This window comes from Gasterosteus aculeatus, chromosome 2, assembly GCF_964276395.1.
Source record: "Gasterosteus aculeatus chromosome 2, fGasAcu3.hap1.1, whole genome shotgun sequence".
Taxonomy (NCBI): Eukaryota; Metazoa; Chordata; class Actinopteri; order Perciformes; family Gasterosteidae; genus Gasterosteus; species Gasterosteus aculeatus.
In genome coordinates, this window is record NC_135689.1 from 22,131,370 (window position 1) to 22,141,015 (window position 9,646).

Below are 9,646 nucleotides of genomic sequence, written 5' to 3' on the forward strand. Positions count from 1 at the left end.
CCATTTCATTGTCAAAACTCCAAAACCTTTGACACATTTTAAAAGATTAGGTAGAGGACATACAGTTGCTTACGGCCATACCTCTCTGGCTCCGCCTGATCTCGTCAGATCTCAGAAGCTAAGCAGAGTAGGGCCTGGTTAGTACTTGGATGGAAGACCGCCTGGGAATCCCAGGTGCTGTAAGCTTTTTCATTTCGATCTGTAAAAGACACAGAGAAGGCCTTAGAAAGTGACTCCATTTAATTGTCAAAACTACAAAACCTTTGACACAATTTAAAAGATTAGGTAGAGGACATACAGTTGCTTACGGCCATACCTCTCTGGCTCCGCCTGATCTCGTCAGATCTCAGAAGCTAAGCAGAGTAGGGCCTGGTTAGTACTTGGATGGAAGACCGCCTGGGAATCCCAGGTGCTGTAAGCTTTTTCATTTCGATCTGTAAAAGACACAGAGAAGGCCTTAGAAAGTGACTCCATTTCATTGTCAAAACTACAAAACCTTTGACACATTTTAAAAGATTAGGAAGAGGACATACAGTTGCTTACGGCCATACCTCTCTGGCTCCGCCTGATCTCGTCAGATCTCAGAAGCTAAGCAGAGTAGGGCCTGGTTAGTACTTGGATGGAAGACCGCCTGGGAATCCCAGGTGCCGTAAGCTTTTTCATTTCTCTCTCTGGAAGAAATCGAGAAGGCATTAGAAAGTGACTCCTTTTTCATTATCTAAACTCCAAAACCTTTGACACATTTTAAAATATTAGGAAGAGGACATACAGTTGCTTACGGCCATACCTCTCTGGCTTCGCCTGATCTCGTCTGATCTCAGAAGCTAAGCAGAGTAGGGCCTGGTTAGTACTTGGATGGAAGACCGCCTGGGAATCCCAGGTGCTGTAAGCTTTTTCATTTCGATCTGTAAAAGACACAGAGAAGGCCTTAGAAAGTGACTCCATTTAATTGTCAAAACTACAAAACCTTTGACACATTTTAAAAGATTAGGTAGAGGACATACAGTTGCTTACGGCCATACCTCTCTGGCTCCGCCTGATCTCGTCAGATCTCAGAAGCTAAGCAGAGTAGGGCCTGGTTAGTACTTGGATGGAAGACCGCCTGGGAATCCCAGGTGCCGTAAGCTTTTTCATTTCTCTCTCTGGAAGAAATCGAGAAGGCATTAGAAAGTGACTCCTTTTTCATTATCAAAACTCCAAAACCTTTGACACATTTTAAAAGATTAGGAAGAGGACATACAGTTGCTTACGGCCATACCTCTCTGGCTCCGCCTGATCTCGTCTGATCTCAGAAGCTAAGCAGAGTAGGGCCTGGTTAGTACTTGGATGGAAGACCGCCTGGGAATCCCAGGTGCCGTAAGCTTTTTCATTTCTCTCTCTGGAAGAAATCGAGAAGGCATTAGAAAGTGACTCCTTTTTCATTATCTAAACTCCAAAACCTTTGACACATTTTAAAATATTAGGAAGAGGACATACAGTTGCTTACGGCCATACCTCTCTGGCTTCGCCTGATCTCGTCTGATCTCAGAAGCTAAGCAGAGTAGGGCCTGGTTAGTACTTGGATGGAAGACCGCCTGGGAATCCCAGGTGCTGTAAGCTTTTTCATTTCGATCTGTAAAAGACACAGAGAAGGCCTTAGAAAGTGACTCCATTTAATTGTCAAAACTACAAAACCTTTGACACATTTTAAAAGATTAGGTAGAGGACATACAGTTGCTTACGGCCATACCTCTCTGGCTCCGCCTGATCTCGTCAGATCTCAGAAGCTAAGCAGAGTAGGGCCTGGTTAGTACTTGGATGGAAGACCGCCTGGGAATCCCAGGTGCCGTAAGCTTTTTCATTTCTCTCTCTGGAAGAAATCGAGAAGGCATTAGAAAGTGACTCCTTTTTCATTATCAAAACTCCAAAACCTTTGACACATTTTAAAAGATTAGGAAGAGGACATACAGTTGCTTACGGCCATACCTCTCTGGCTCCGCCTGATCTCGTCTGATCTCAGAAGCTAAGCAGAGTAGGGCCTGGTTAGTACTTGGATGGAAGACCGCCTGGGAATCCCAGGTGCCGTAAGCTTTTTCATTTCTCTCTCTGGAAGAAATCGAGAAGGCATTAGAAAGTGACTCCTTTTTCATTATCTAAACTCCAAAACCTTTGACACATTTTAAAATATTAGGAAGAGGACATACAGTTGCTTACGGCCATACCTCTCTGGCTTCGCCTGATCTCGTCTGATCTCAGAAGCTAAGCAGAGTAGGGCCTGGTTAGTACTTGGATGGAAGACCGCCTGGGAATCCCAGGTGCTGTAAGCTTTTTCATTTCGATCTGTAAAAGACACAGAGAAGGCCTTAGAAAGTGACTCCATTTAATTGTCAAAACTACAAAACCTTTGACACATTTTAAAAGATTAGGTAGAGGACATACAGTTGCTTACGGCCATACCTCTCTGGCTCCGCCTGATCTCGTCAGATCTCAGAAGCTAAGCAGAGTAGGGCCTGGTTAGTACTTGGATGGAAGACCGCCTGGGAATCCCAGGTGCCGTAAGCTTTTTCATTTCTCTCTCTGGAAGAAATCGAGAAGGCATTAGAAAGTGACTCCTTTTTCATTATCAAAACTCCAAAACCTTTGACACATTTTAAAAGATTAGGAAGAGGACATACAGTTGCTTACGGCCATACCTCTCTGGCTCCGCCTGATCTCGTCTGATCTCAGAAGCTAAGCAGAGTAGGGCCTGGTTAGTACTTGGATGGAAGACCGCCTGGGAATCCCAGGTGCCGTAAGCTTTTTCATTTCTCTCTCTGGAAGAAATCGAGAAGGCATTAGAAAGTGACTCCTTTTTCATTATCTAAACTCCAAAACCTTTGACACATTTTAAAATATTAGGAAGAGGACATACAGTTGCTTACGGCCATACCTCTCTGGCTTCGCCTGATCTCGTCTGATCTCAGAAGCTAAGCAGAGTAGGGCCTGGTTAGTACTTGGATGGAAGACCGCCTGGGAATCCCAGGTGCTGTAAGCTTTTTCATTTCGATCTGTAAAAGACACAGAGAAGGCCTTAGAAAGTGACTCCATTTAATTGTCAAAACTACAAAACCTTTGACACATTTTAAAAGATTAGGTAGAGGACATACAGTTGCTTACGGCCATACCTCTCTGGCTCCGCCTGATCTCGTCAGATCTCAGAAGCTAAGCAGAGTAGGGCCTGGTTAGTACTTGGATGGAAGACCGCCTGGGAATCCCAGGTGCCGTAAGCTTTTTCATTTCTCTCTCTGGAAGAAATCGAGAAGGCATTAGAAAGTGACTCCTTTTTCATTATCAAAACTCCAAAACCTTTGACACATTTTAAAAGATTAGGAAGAGGACATACAGTTGCTTACGGCCATACCTCTCTGGCTCCGCCTGATCTCGTCTGATCTCAGAAGCTAAGCAGAGTAGGGCCTGGTTAGTACTTGGATGGAAGACCGCCTGGGAATCCCAGGTGCTGTAAGCTTTTTTATTTCGATCTGTAAAAGACACAAAGAAGAACTTAGAAAGTGACTCCATTTCATTGTCAAAACTCCAAAACCTTTGACACATTTTAAAAGATTAGGTAGAGGACATACAGTTGCTTACGGCCATACCTCTCTGGCTCCGCCTGATCTCGTCAGATCTCAGAAGCTAAGCAGAGTAGGGCCTGGTTAGTACTTGGATGGAAGACCGCCTGGGAATCCCAGGTGCCGTAAGCTTTTTCATTTCTCTCTCTGGAAGAAATCGAGAAGGCATTAGAAAGTGACTCCTTTTTCATTATCAAAACTCCAAAACCTTTGACACATTTTAAAAGATTAGGAAGAGGACATACAGTTGCTTACGGCCATACCTCTCTGGCTCCGCCTGATCTCGTCTGATCTCAGAAGCTAAGCAGAGTAGGGCCTGGTTAGTACTTGGATGGAAGACCGCCTGGGAATCCCAGGTGCCGTAAGCTTTTTCATTTCTCTCTCTGGAAGAAATCGAGAAGGCATTAGAAAGTGACTCCTTTTTCATTATCTAAACTCCAAAACCTTTGACACATTTTAAAATATTAGGAAGAGGACATACAGTTGCTTACGGCCATACCTCTCTGGCTTCGCCTGATCTCGTCTGATCTCAGAAGCTAAGCAGAGTAGGGCCTGGTTAGTACTTGGATGGAAGACTGCCTGGGAATCCCAGGTGCTGTAAGCTTTTTCATTTCGATCTGTAAAAGACACAGAGAAGGCCTTAGAAAGTGACTCCATTTAATTGTCAAAACTACAAAACCTTTGACACATTTTAAAAGATTAGGTAGAGGACATACAGTTGCTTACGGCCATACCTCTCTGGCTCCGCCTGATCTCGTCAGATCTCAGAAGCTAAGCAGAGTAGGGCCTGGTTAGTACTTGGATGGAAGACCGCCTGGGAATCCCAGGTGCCGTAAGCTTTTTCATTTCTCTCTCTGGAAGAAATCGAGAAGGCATTAGAAAGTGACTCCTTTTTCATTATCAAAACTCCAAAACCTTTGACACATTTTAAAAGATTAGGAAGAGGACATACAGTTGCTTACGGCCATACCTCTCTGGCTCCGCCTGATCTCGTCTGATCTCAGAAGCTAAGCAGAGTAGGGCCTGGTTAGTACTTGGATGGAAGACCGCCTGGGAATCCCAGGTGCCGTAAGCTTTTTCATTTCTCTCTCTGGAAGAAATCGAGAAGGCATTAGAAAGTGACTCCTTTTTCATTATCTAAACTCCAAAACCTTTGACACATTTTAAAATATTAGGAAGAGGACATACAGTTGCTTACGGCCATACCTCTCTGGCTTCGCCTGATCTCGTCTGATCTCAGAAGCTAAGCAGAGTAGGGCCTGGTTAGTACTTGGATGGAAGACCGCCTGGGAATCCCAGGTGCTGTAAGCTTTTTTATTTCGATCTGTAAAAGACACAAAGAAGAACTTAGAAAGTGACTCCATTTCATTGTATAAACTCCAAAACCTTTGACACATTTTAAAAGATTAGGTAGAGGACATACAGTTGCTTACGGCCATACCTCTCTGGCTCCGCCTGATCTCGTCAGATCTCAGAAGCTAAGCAGAGTAGGGCCTGGTTAGTACTTGGATGGAAGACCGCCTGGGAATCCCAGGTGCCGTAAGCTTTTTCATTTCTCTCTCTGGAAGAAATCGAGAAGGCATTAGAAAGTGACTCCTTTTTCATTATCAAAACTCCAAAACCTTTGACACATTTTAAAAGATTAGGAAGAGGACATACAGTTGCTTACGGCCATACCTCTCTGGCTCCGCCTGATCTCGTCTGATCTCAGAAGCTAAGCAGAGTAGGGCCTGGTTAGTACTTGGATGGAAGACCGCCTGGGAATCCCAGGTGCTGTAAGCTTTTTTATTTCGATCTGTAAAAGACACAAAGAAGAACTTAGAAAGTGACTCCATTTCATTGTCAAAACTCCAAAACCTTTGACACATTTTAAAAGATTAGGTAGAGGACATACAGTTGCTTACGGCCATACCTCTCTGGCTCCGCCTGATCTCGTCAGATCTCAGAAGCTAAGCAGAGTAGGGCCTGGTTAGTACTTGGATGGAAGACCGCCTGGGAATCCCAGGTGCTGTAAGCTTTTTCATTTCGATCTGTAAAAGACACAGAGAAGGCCTTAGAAAGTGACTCCATTTAATTGTCAAAACTACAAAACCTTTGACACATTTTAAAAGATTAGGTAGAGGACATACAGTTGCTTACGGCCATACCTCTCTGGCTCCGCCTGATCTCGTCAGATCTCAGAAGCTAAGCAGAGTAGGGCCTGGTTAGTACTTGGATGGAAGACCGCCTGGGAATCCCAGGTGCTGTAAGCTTTTTCATTTCGATCTGTAAAAGACACAGAGAAGGCCTTAGAAAGTGACTCCATTTAATTGTCAAAACTACAAAACCTTTGACACATTTTAAAAGATTAGGTAGAGGACATACAGTTGCTTACGGCCATACCTCTCTGGCTCCGCCTGATCTCGTCAGATCTCAGAAGCTAAGCAGAGTAGGGCCTGGTTAGTACTTGGATGGAAGACCGCCTGGGAATCCCAGGTGCCGTAAGCTTTTTCATTTCTCTCTCTGGAAGAAATCGAGAAGGCATTAGAAAGTGACTCCTTTTTCATTATCTAAACTCCAAAACCTTTGACACATTTTAAAATATTAGGAAGAGGACATACAGTTGCTTACGGCCATACCTCTCTGGCTTCGCCTGATCTCGTCTGATCTCAGAAGCTAAGCAGAGTAGGGCCTGGTTAGTACTTGGATGGAAGACCGCCTGGGAATCCCAGGTGCTGTAAGCTTTTTCATTTCGATCTGTAAAAGACACAGAGAAGGCCTTAGAAAGTGACTCCATTTAATTGTCAAAACTACAAAACCTTTGACACATTTTAAAAGATTAGGTAGAGGACATACAGTTGCTTACGGCCATACCTCTCTGGCTCCGCCTGATCTCGTCAGATCTCAGAAGCTAAGCAGAGTAGGGCCTGGTTAGTACTTGGATGGAAGACCGCCTGGGAATCCCAGGTGCTGTAAGCTTTTTCATTTCGATCTGTAAAAGACACAGAGAAGGCCTTAGAAAGTGACTCCATTTAATTGTCAAAACTACAAAACCTTTGACACATTTTAAAAGATTAGGTAGAGGACATACAGTTGCTTACGGCCATACCTCTCTGGCTCCGCCTGATCTCGTCAGATCTCAGAAGCTAAGCAGAGTAGGGCCTGGTTAGTACTTGGATGGAAGACCGCCTGGGAATCCCAGGTGCTGTAAGCTTTTTCATTTCGATCTGTAAAAGACACAGAGAAGGCCTTAGAAAGTGACTCCATTTCATTGTCAAAACTACAAAACCTTTGACACATTTTAAAAGATTAGGAAGAGGACATACAGTTGCTTACGGCCATACCTCTCTGGCTCCGCCTGATCTCGTCAGATCTCAGAAGCTAAGCAGAGTAGGGCCTGGTTAGTACTTGGATGGAAGACCGCCTGGGAATCCCAGGTGCCGTAAGCTTTTTCATTTCTCTCTCTGGAAGAAATCGAGAAGGCATTAGAAAGTGACTCCTTTTTCATTATCAAAACTCCAAAACCTTTGACACATTTTAAAAGATTAGGAAGAGGACATACAGTTGCTTACGGCCATACCTCTCTGGCTCCGCCTGATCTCGTCTGATCTCAGAAGCTAAGCAGAGTAGGGCCTGGTTAGTACTTGGATGGAAGACCGCCTGGGAATCCCAGGTGCCGTAAGCTTTTTCATTTCTCTCTCTGGAAGAAATCGAGAAGGCATTAGAAAGTGACTCCTTTTTCATTATCTAAACTCCAAAACCTTTGACACATTTTAAAATATTAGGAAGAGGACATACAGTTGCTTACGGCCATACCTCTCTGGCTTCGCCTGATCTCGTCTGATCTCAGAAGCTAAGCAGAGTAGGGCCTGGTTAGTACTTGGATGGAAGACCGCCTGGGAATCCCAGGTGCTGTAAGCTTTTTCATTTCGATCTGTAAAAGACACAGAGAAGGCCTTAGAAAGTGACTCCATTTAATTGTCAAAACTACAAAACCTTTGACACATTTTAAAAGATTAGGTAGAGGACATACAGTTGCTTACGGCCATACCTCTCTGGCTCCGCCTGATCTCGTCAGATCTCAGAAGCTAAGCAGAGTAGGGCCTGGTTAGTACTTGGATGGAAGACCGCCTGGGAATCCCAGGTGCCGTAAGCTTTTTCATTTCTCTCTCTGGAAGAAATCGAGAAGGCATTAGAAAGTGACTCCTTTTTCATTATCAAAACTCCAAAACCTTTGACACATTTTAAAAGATTAGGAAGAGGACATACAGTTGCTTACGGCCATACCTCTCTGGCTTCGCCTGATCTCGTCTGATCTCAGAAGCTAAGCAGAGTAGGGCCTGGTTAGTACTTGGATGGAAGACCGCCTGGGAATCCCAGGTGCTGTAAGCTTTTTTATTTCGATCTGTAAAAGACACAAAGAAGAACTTAGAAAGTGACTCCATTTCATTGTCAAAACTCCAAAACCTTTGACACATTTTAAAAGATTAGGTAGAGGACATACAGTTGCTTACGGCCATACCTCTCTGGCTCCGCCTGATCTCGTCAAATCTCAGAAGCTAAGCAGAGTAGGGCCTGGTTAGTACTTGGATGGAAGACCGCCTGGGAATCCCAGGTGCTGTAAGCTTTTTCATTTCGATCTGTAAAAGACACAGAGAAGGCCTTAGAAAGTGACTCCATTTAATTGTCAAAACTACAAAACCTTTGACACATTTTAAAAGATTAGGTAGAGGACATACAGTTGCTTACGGCCATACCTCTCTGGCTCCGCCTGATCTCGTCAGATCTCAGAAGCTAAGCAGAGTAGGGCCTGGTTAGTACTTGGATGGAAGACCGCCTGGGAATCCCAGGTGCTGTAAGCTTTTTCATTTCGATCTGTAAAAGACACAGAGAAGGCCTTAGAAAGTGACTCCATTTCATTGTCAAAACTACAAAACCTTTGACACATTTTAAAAGATTAGGAAGAGGACATACAGTTGCTTACGGCCATACCTCTCTGGCTCCGCCTGATCTCGTCAGATCTCAGAAGCTAAGCAGAGTAGGGCCTGGTTAGTACTTGGATGGAAGACCGCCTGGGAATCCCAGGTGCCGTAAGCTTTTTCATTTCTCTCTCTGGAAGAAATCGAGAAGGCATTAGAAAGTGACTCCTTTTTCATTATCTAAACTCCAAAACCTTTGACACATTTTAAAATATTAGGAAGAGGACATACAGTTGCTTACGGCCATACCTCTCTGGCTTCGCCTGATCTCGTCTGATCTCAGAAGCTAAGCAGAGTAGGGCCTGGTTAGTACTTGGATGGAAGACCGCCTGGGAATCCCAGGTGCTGTAAGCTTTTTCATTTCGATCTGTAAAAGACACAGAGAAGGCCTTAGAAAGTGACTCCATTTAATTGTCAAAACTACAAAACCTTTGACACATTTTAAAAGATTAGGTAGAGGACGTACAGTTGCTTACGGCCATACCTCTCTGGCTCCGCCTGATCTCGTCAGATCTCAGAAGCTAAGCAGAGTAGGGCCTGGTTAGTACTTGGATGGAAGACCGCCTGGGAATCCCAGGTGCCGTAAGCTTTTTCATTTCTCTCTCTGGAAGAAATCGAGAAGGCATTAGAAAGTGACTCCTTTTTCATTATCAAAACTCCAAAACCTTTGACACATTTTAAAAGATTAGGAAGAGGACATACAGTTGCTTACGGCCATACCTCTCTGGCTCCGCCTGATCTCGTCTGATCTCAGAAGCTAAGCAGAGTAGGGCCTGGTTAGTACTTGGATGGAAGACCGCCTGGGAATCCCAGGTGCCGTAAGCTTTTTCATTTCTCTCTCTGGAAGAAATCGAGAAGGCATTAGAAAGTGACTCCTTTTTCATTATCTAAACTCCAAAACCTTTGACACATTTTAAAATATTAGGAAGAGGACATACAGTTGCTTACGGCCATACCTCTCTGGCTTCGCCTGATCTCGTCTGATCTCAGAAGCTAAGCAGAGTAGGGCCTGGTTAGTACTTGGATGGAAGACCGCCTGGGAATCCCAGGTGCTGTAAGCTTTTTCATTTCGATCTGTAAAAGACACAGAGAAGGCCTTAG

The 9,646-nt window shown here is 44.3% G+C and overlaps 41 non-coding genes across 41 annotated transcripts; all 41 read left to right on the forward strand.

Moving 5' to 3' along the window:
• Positions 1-67: 67 nt before the first annotated feature.
• Positions 68-186, forward strand: LOC144389705 (5S ribosomal RNA). Its single transcript, XR_013453852.1, has one exon. It is a non-coding gene; the product is annotated as a 5S ribosomal RNA (ribosomal RNA).
• A 116-nt stretch (positions 187-302) lies between these two features.
• LOC144389707 (5S ribosomal RNA) lies at positions 303-421 on the forward strand. The gene has a single exon (XR_013453855.1). It is a non-coding gene; the product is annotated as a 5S ribosomal RNA (ribosomal RNA).
• A 116-nt stretch (positions 422-537) lies between these two features.
• On the forward strand, positions 538-656 carry LOC144404567 (5S ribosomal RNA). Its single transcript, XR_013466508.1, has one exon. It is a non-coding gene; the product is annotated as a 5S ribosomal RNA (ribosomal RNA).
• A 117-nt stretch (positions 657-773) lies between these two features.
• On the forward strand, positions 774-892 carry LOC144391240 (5S ribosomal RNA). Its single transcript, XR_013455146.1, has one exon. It is a non-coding gene; the product is annotated as a 5S ribosomal RNA (ribosomal RNA).
• Positions 893-1,008: 116 nt separating this feature from the next.
• LOC144404578 (5S ribosomal RNA) lies at positions 1,009-1,127 on the forward strand. The gene has a single exon (XR_013466519.1). It is a non-coding gene; the product is annotated as a 5S ribosomal RNA (ribosomal RNA).
• Positions 1,128-1,244: 117 nt separating this feature from the next.
• LOC144401539 (5S ribosomal RNA) lies at positions 1,245-1,363 on the forward strand. Its single transcript, XR_013463474.1, has one exon. It is a non-coding gene; the product is annotated as a 5S ribosomal RNA (ribosomal RNA).
• Positions 1,364-1,480: 117 nt separating this feature from the next.
• LOC144391245 (5S ribosomal RNA) lies at positions 1,481-1,599 on the forward strand. Its single transcript, XR_013455151.1, has one exon. It is a non-coding gene; the product is annotated as a 5S ribosomal RNA (ribosomal RNA).
• Positions 1,600-1,715: 116 nt separating this feature from the next.
• Positions 1,716-1,834, forward strand: LOC144404590 (5S ribosomal RNA). Its single transcript, XR_013466531.1, has one exon. It is a non-coding gene; the product is annotated as a 5S ribosomal RNA (ribosomal RNA).
• A 117-nt stretch (positions 1,835-1,951) lies between these two features.
• On the forward strand, positions 1,952-2,070 carry LOC144401540 (5S ribosomal RNA). The gene has a single exon (XR_013463475.1). It is a non-coding gene; the product is annotated as a 5S ribosomal RNA (ribosomal RNA).
• A 117-nt stretch (positions 2,071-2,187) lies between these two features.
• On the forward strand, positions 2,188-2,306 carry LOC144391246 (5S ribosomal RNA). The gene has a single exon (XR_013455153.1). It is a non-coding gene; the product is annotated as a 5S ribosomal RNA (ribosomal RNA).
• A 116-nt stretch (positions 2,307-2,422) lies between these two features.
• On the forward strand, positions 2,423-2,541 carry LOC144404602 (5S ribosomal RNA). The gene has a single exon (XR_013466542.1). It is a non-coding gene; the product is annotated as a 5S ribosomal RNA (ribosomal RNA).
• A 117-nt stretch (positions 2,542-2,658) lies between these two features.
• LOC144401541 (5S ribosomal RNA) lies at positions 2,659-2,777 on the forward strand. The gene has a single exon (XR_013463476.1). It is a non-coding gene; the product is annotated as a 5S ribosomal RNA (ribosomal RNA).
• Positions 2,778-2,894: 117 nt separating this feature from the next.
• On the forward strand, positions 2,895-3,013 carry LOC144391247 (5S ribosomal RNA). The gene has a single exon (XR_013455156.1). It is a non-coding gene; the product is annotated as a 5S ribosomal RNA (ribosomal RNA).
• A 116-nt stretch (positions 3,014-3,129) lies between these two features.
• LOC144404613 (5S ribosomal RNA) lies at positions 3,130-3,248 on the forward strand. The gene has a single exon (XR_013466554.1). It is a non-coding gene; the product is annotated as a 5S ribosomal RNA (ribosomal RNA).
• A 117-nt stretch (positions 3,249-3,365) lies between these two features.
• On the forward strand, positions 3,366-3,484 carry LOC144395890 (5S ribosomal RNA). Its single transcript, XR_013458034.1, has one exon. It is a non-coding gene; the product is annotated as a 5S ribosomal RNA (ribosomal RNA).
• A 116-nt stretch (positions 3,485-3,600) lies between these two features.
• On the forward strand, positions 3,601-3,719 carry LOC144404624 (5S ribosomal RNA). Its single transcript, XR_013466565.1, has one exon. It is a non-coding gene; the product is annotated as a 5S ribosomal RNA (ribosomal RNA).
• Positions 3,720-3,836: 117 nt separating this feature from the next.
• On the forward strand, positions 3,837-3,955 carry LOC144401542 (5S ribosomal RNA). The gene has a single exon (XR_013463477.1). It is a non-coding gene; the product is annotated as a 5S ribosomal RNA (ribosomal RNA).
• A 117-nt stretch (positions 3,956-4,072) lies between these two features.
• On the forward strand, positions 4,073-4,191 carry LOC144398397 (5S ribosomal RNA). Its single transcript, XR_013460544.1, has one exon. It is a non-coding gene; the product is annotated as a 5S ribosomal RNA (ribosomal RNA).
• A 116-nt stretch (positions 4,192-4,307) lies between these two features.
• Positions 4,308-4,426, forward strand: LOC144404635 (5S ribosomal RNA). The gene has a single exon (XR_013466576.1). It is a non-coding gene; the product is annotated as a 5S ribosomal RNA (ribosomal RNA).
• A 117-nt stretch (positions 4,427-4,543) lies between these two features.
• LOC144401543 (5S ribosomal RNA) lies at positions 4,544-4,662 on the forward strand. Its single transcript, XR_013463478.1, has one exon. It is a non-coding gene; the product is annotated as a 5S ribosomal RNA (ribosomal RNA).
• A 117-nt stretch (positions 4,663-4,779) lies between these two features.
• On the forward strand, positions 4,780-4,898 carry LOC144391248 (5S ribosomal RNA). The gene has a single exon (XR_013455157.1). It is a non-coding gene; the product is annotated as a 5S ribosomal RNA (ribosomal RNA).
• A 116-nt stretch (positions 4,899-5,014) lies between these two features.
• On the forward strand, positions 5,015-5,133 carry LOC144404646 (5S ribosomal RNA). The gene has a single exon (XR_013466587.1). It is a non-coding gene; the product is annotated as a 5S ribosomal RNA (ribosomal RNA).
• A 117-nt stretch (positions 5,134-5,250) lies between these two features.
• Positions 5,251-5,369, forward strand: LOC144395891 (5S ribosomal RNA). Its single transcript, XR_013458035.1, has one exon. It is a non-coding gene; the product is annotated as a 5S ribosomal RNA (ribosomal RNA).
• Positions 5,370-5,485: 116 nt separating this feature from the next.
• Positions 5,486-5,604, forward strand: LOC144389708 (5S ribosomal RNA). Its single transcript, XR_013453856.1, has one exon. It is a non-coding gene; the product is annotated as a 5S ribosomal RNA (ribosomal RNA).
• Positions 5,605-5,720: 116 nt separating this feature from the next.
• On the forward strand, positions 5,721-5,839 carry LOC144389709 (5S ribosomal RNA). Its single transcript, XR_013453857.1, has one exon. It is a non-coding gene; the product is annotated as a 5S ribosomal RNA (ribosomal RNA).
• A 116-nt stretch (positions 5,840-5,955) lies between these two features.
• Positions 5,956-6,074, forward strand: LOC144404657 (5S ribosomal RNA). The gene has a single exon (XR_013466598.1). It is a non-coding gene; the product is annotated as a 5S ribosomal RNA (ribosomal RNA).
• Positions 6,075-6,191: 117 nt separating this feature from the next.
• Positions 6,192-6,310, forward strand: LOC144391249 (5S ribosomal RNA). Its single transcript, XR_013455160.1, has one exon. It is a non-coding gene; the product is annotated as a 5S ribosomal RNA (ribosomal RNA).
• A 116-nt stretch (positions 6,311-6,426) lies between these two features.
• LOC144389710 (5S ribosomal RNA) lies at positions 6,427-6,545 on the forward strand. Its single transcript, XR_013453858.1, has one exon. It is a non-coding gene; the product is annotated as a 5S ribosomal RNA (ribosomal RNA).
• A 116-nt stretch (positions 6,546-6,661) lies between these two features.
• LOC144389711 (5S ribosomal RNA) lies at positions 6,662-6,780 on the forward strand. Its single transcript, XR_013453859.1, has one exon. It is a non-coding gene; the product is annotated as a 5S ribosomal RNA (ribosomal RNA).
• A 116-nt stretch (positions 6,781-6,896) lies between these two features.
• On the forward strand, positions 6,897-7,015 carry LOC144404668 (5S ribosomal RNA). Its single transcript, XR_013466610.1, has one exon. It is a non-coding gene; the product is annotated as a 5S ribosomal RNA (ribosomal RNA).
• A 117-nt stretch (positions 7,016-7,132) lies between these two features.
• Positions 7,133-7,251, forward strand: LOC144401544 (5S ribosomal RNA). Its single transcript, XR_013463479.1, has one exon. It is a non-coding gene; the product is annotated as a 5S ribosomal RNA (ribosomal RNA).
• A 117-nt stretch (positions 7,252-7,368) lies between these two features.
• On the forward strand, positions 7,369-7,487 carry LOC144391252 (5S ribosomal RNA). The gene has a single exon (XR_013455165.1). It is a non-coding gene; the product is annotated as a 5S ribosomal RNA (ribosomal RNA).
• Positions 7,488-7,603: 116 nt separating this feature from the next.
• Positions 7,604-7,722, forward strand: LOC144404679 (5S ribosomal RNA). The gene has a single exon (XR_013466621.1). It is a non-coding gene; the product is annotated as a 5S ribosomal RNA (ribosomal RNA).
• A 117-nt stretch (positions 7,723-7,839) lies between these two features.
• LOC144391258 (5S ribosomal RNA) lies at positions 7,840-7,958 on the forward strand. Its single transcript, XR_013455173.1, has one exon. It is a non-coding gene; the product is annotated as a 5S ribosomal RNA (ribosomal RNA).
• A 116-nt stretch (positions 7,959-8,074) lies between these two features.
• Positions 8,075-8,193, forward strand: LOC144399068 (5S ribosomal RNA). The gene has a single exon (XR_013461213.1). It is a non-coding gene; the product is annotated as a 5S ribosomal RNA (ribosomal RNA).
• A 116-nt stretch (positions 8,194-8,309) lies between these two features.
• Positions 8,310-8,428, forward strand: LOC144389712 (5S ribosomal RNA). The gene has a single exon (XR_013453860.1). It is a non-coding gene; the product is annotated as a 5S ribosomal RNA (ribosomal RNA).
• Positions 8,429-8,544: 116 nt separating this feature from the next.
• LOC144404690 (5S ribosomal RNA) lies at positions 8,545-8,663 on the forward strand. The gene has a single exon (XR_013466632.1). It is a non-coding gene; the product is annotated as a 5S ribosomal RNA (ribosomal RNA).
• A 117-nt stretch (positions 8,664-8,780) lies between these two features.
• On the forward strand, positions 8,781-8,899 carry LOC144391263 (5S ribosomal RNA). Its single transcript, XR_013455175.1, has one exon. It is a non-coding gene; the product is annotated as a 5S ribosomal RNA (ribosomal RNA).
• Positions 8,900-9,015: 116 nt separating this feature from the next.
• On the forward strand, positions 9,016-9,134 carry LOC144404702 (5S ribosomal RNA). The gene has a single exon (XR_013466644.1). It is a non-coding gene; the product is annotated as a 5S ribosomal RNA (ribosomal RNA).
• Positions 9,135-9,251: 117 nt separating this feature from the next.
• Positions 9,252-9,370, forward strand: LOC144401545 (5S ribosomal RNA). The gene has a single exon (XR_013463480.1). It is a non-coding gene; the product is annotated as a 5S ribosomal RNA (ribosomal RNA).
• Positions 9,371-9,487: 117 nt separating this feature from the next.
• LOC144391264 (5S ribosomal RNA) lies at positions 9,488-9,606 on the forward strand. Its single transcript, XR_013455176.1, has one exon. It is a non-coding gene; the product is annotated as a 5S ribosomal RNA (ribosomal RNA).
• The last annotated feature ends 40 nt before the right edge of the window (positions 9,607-9,646 follow it).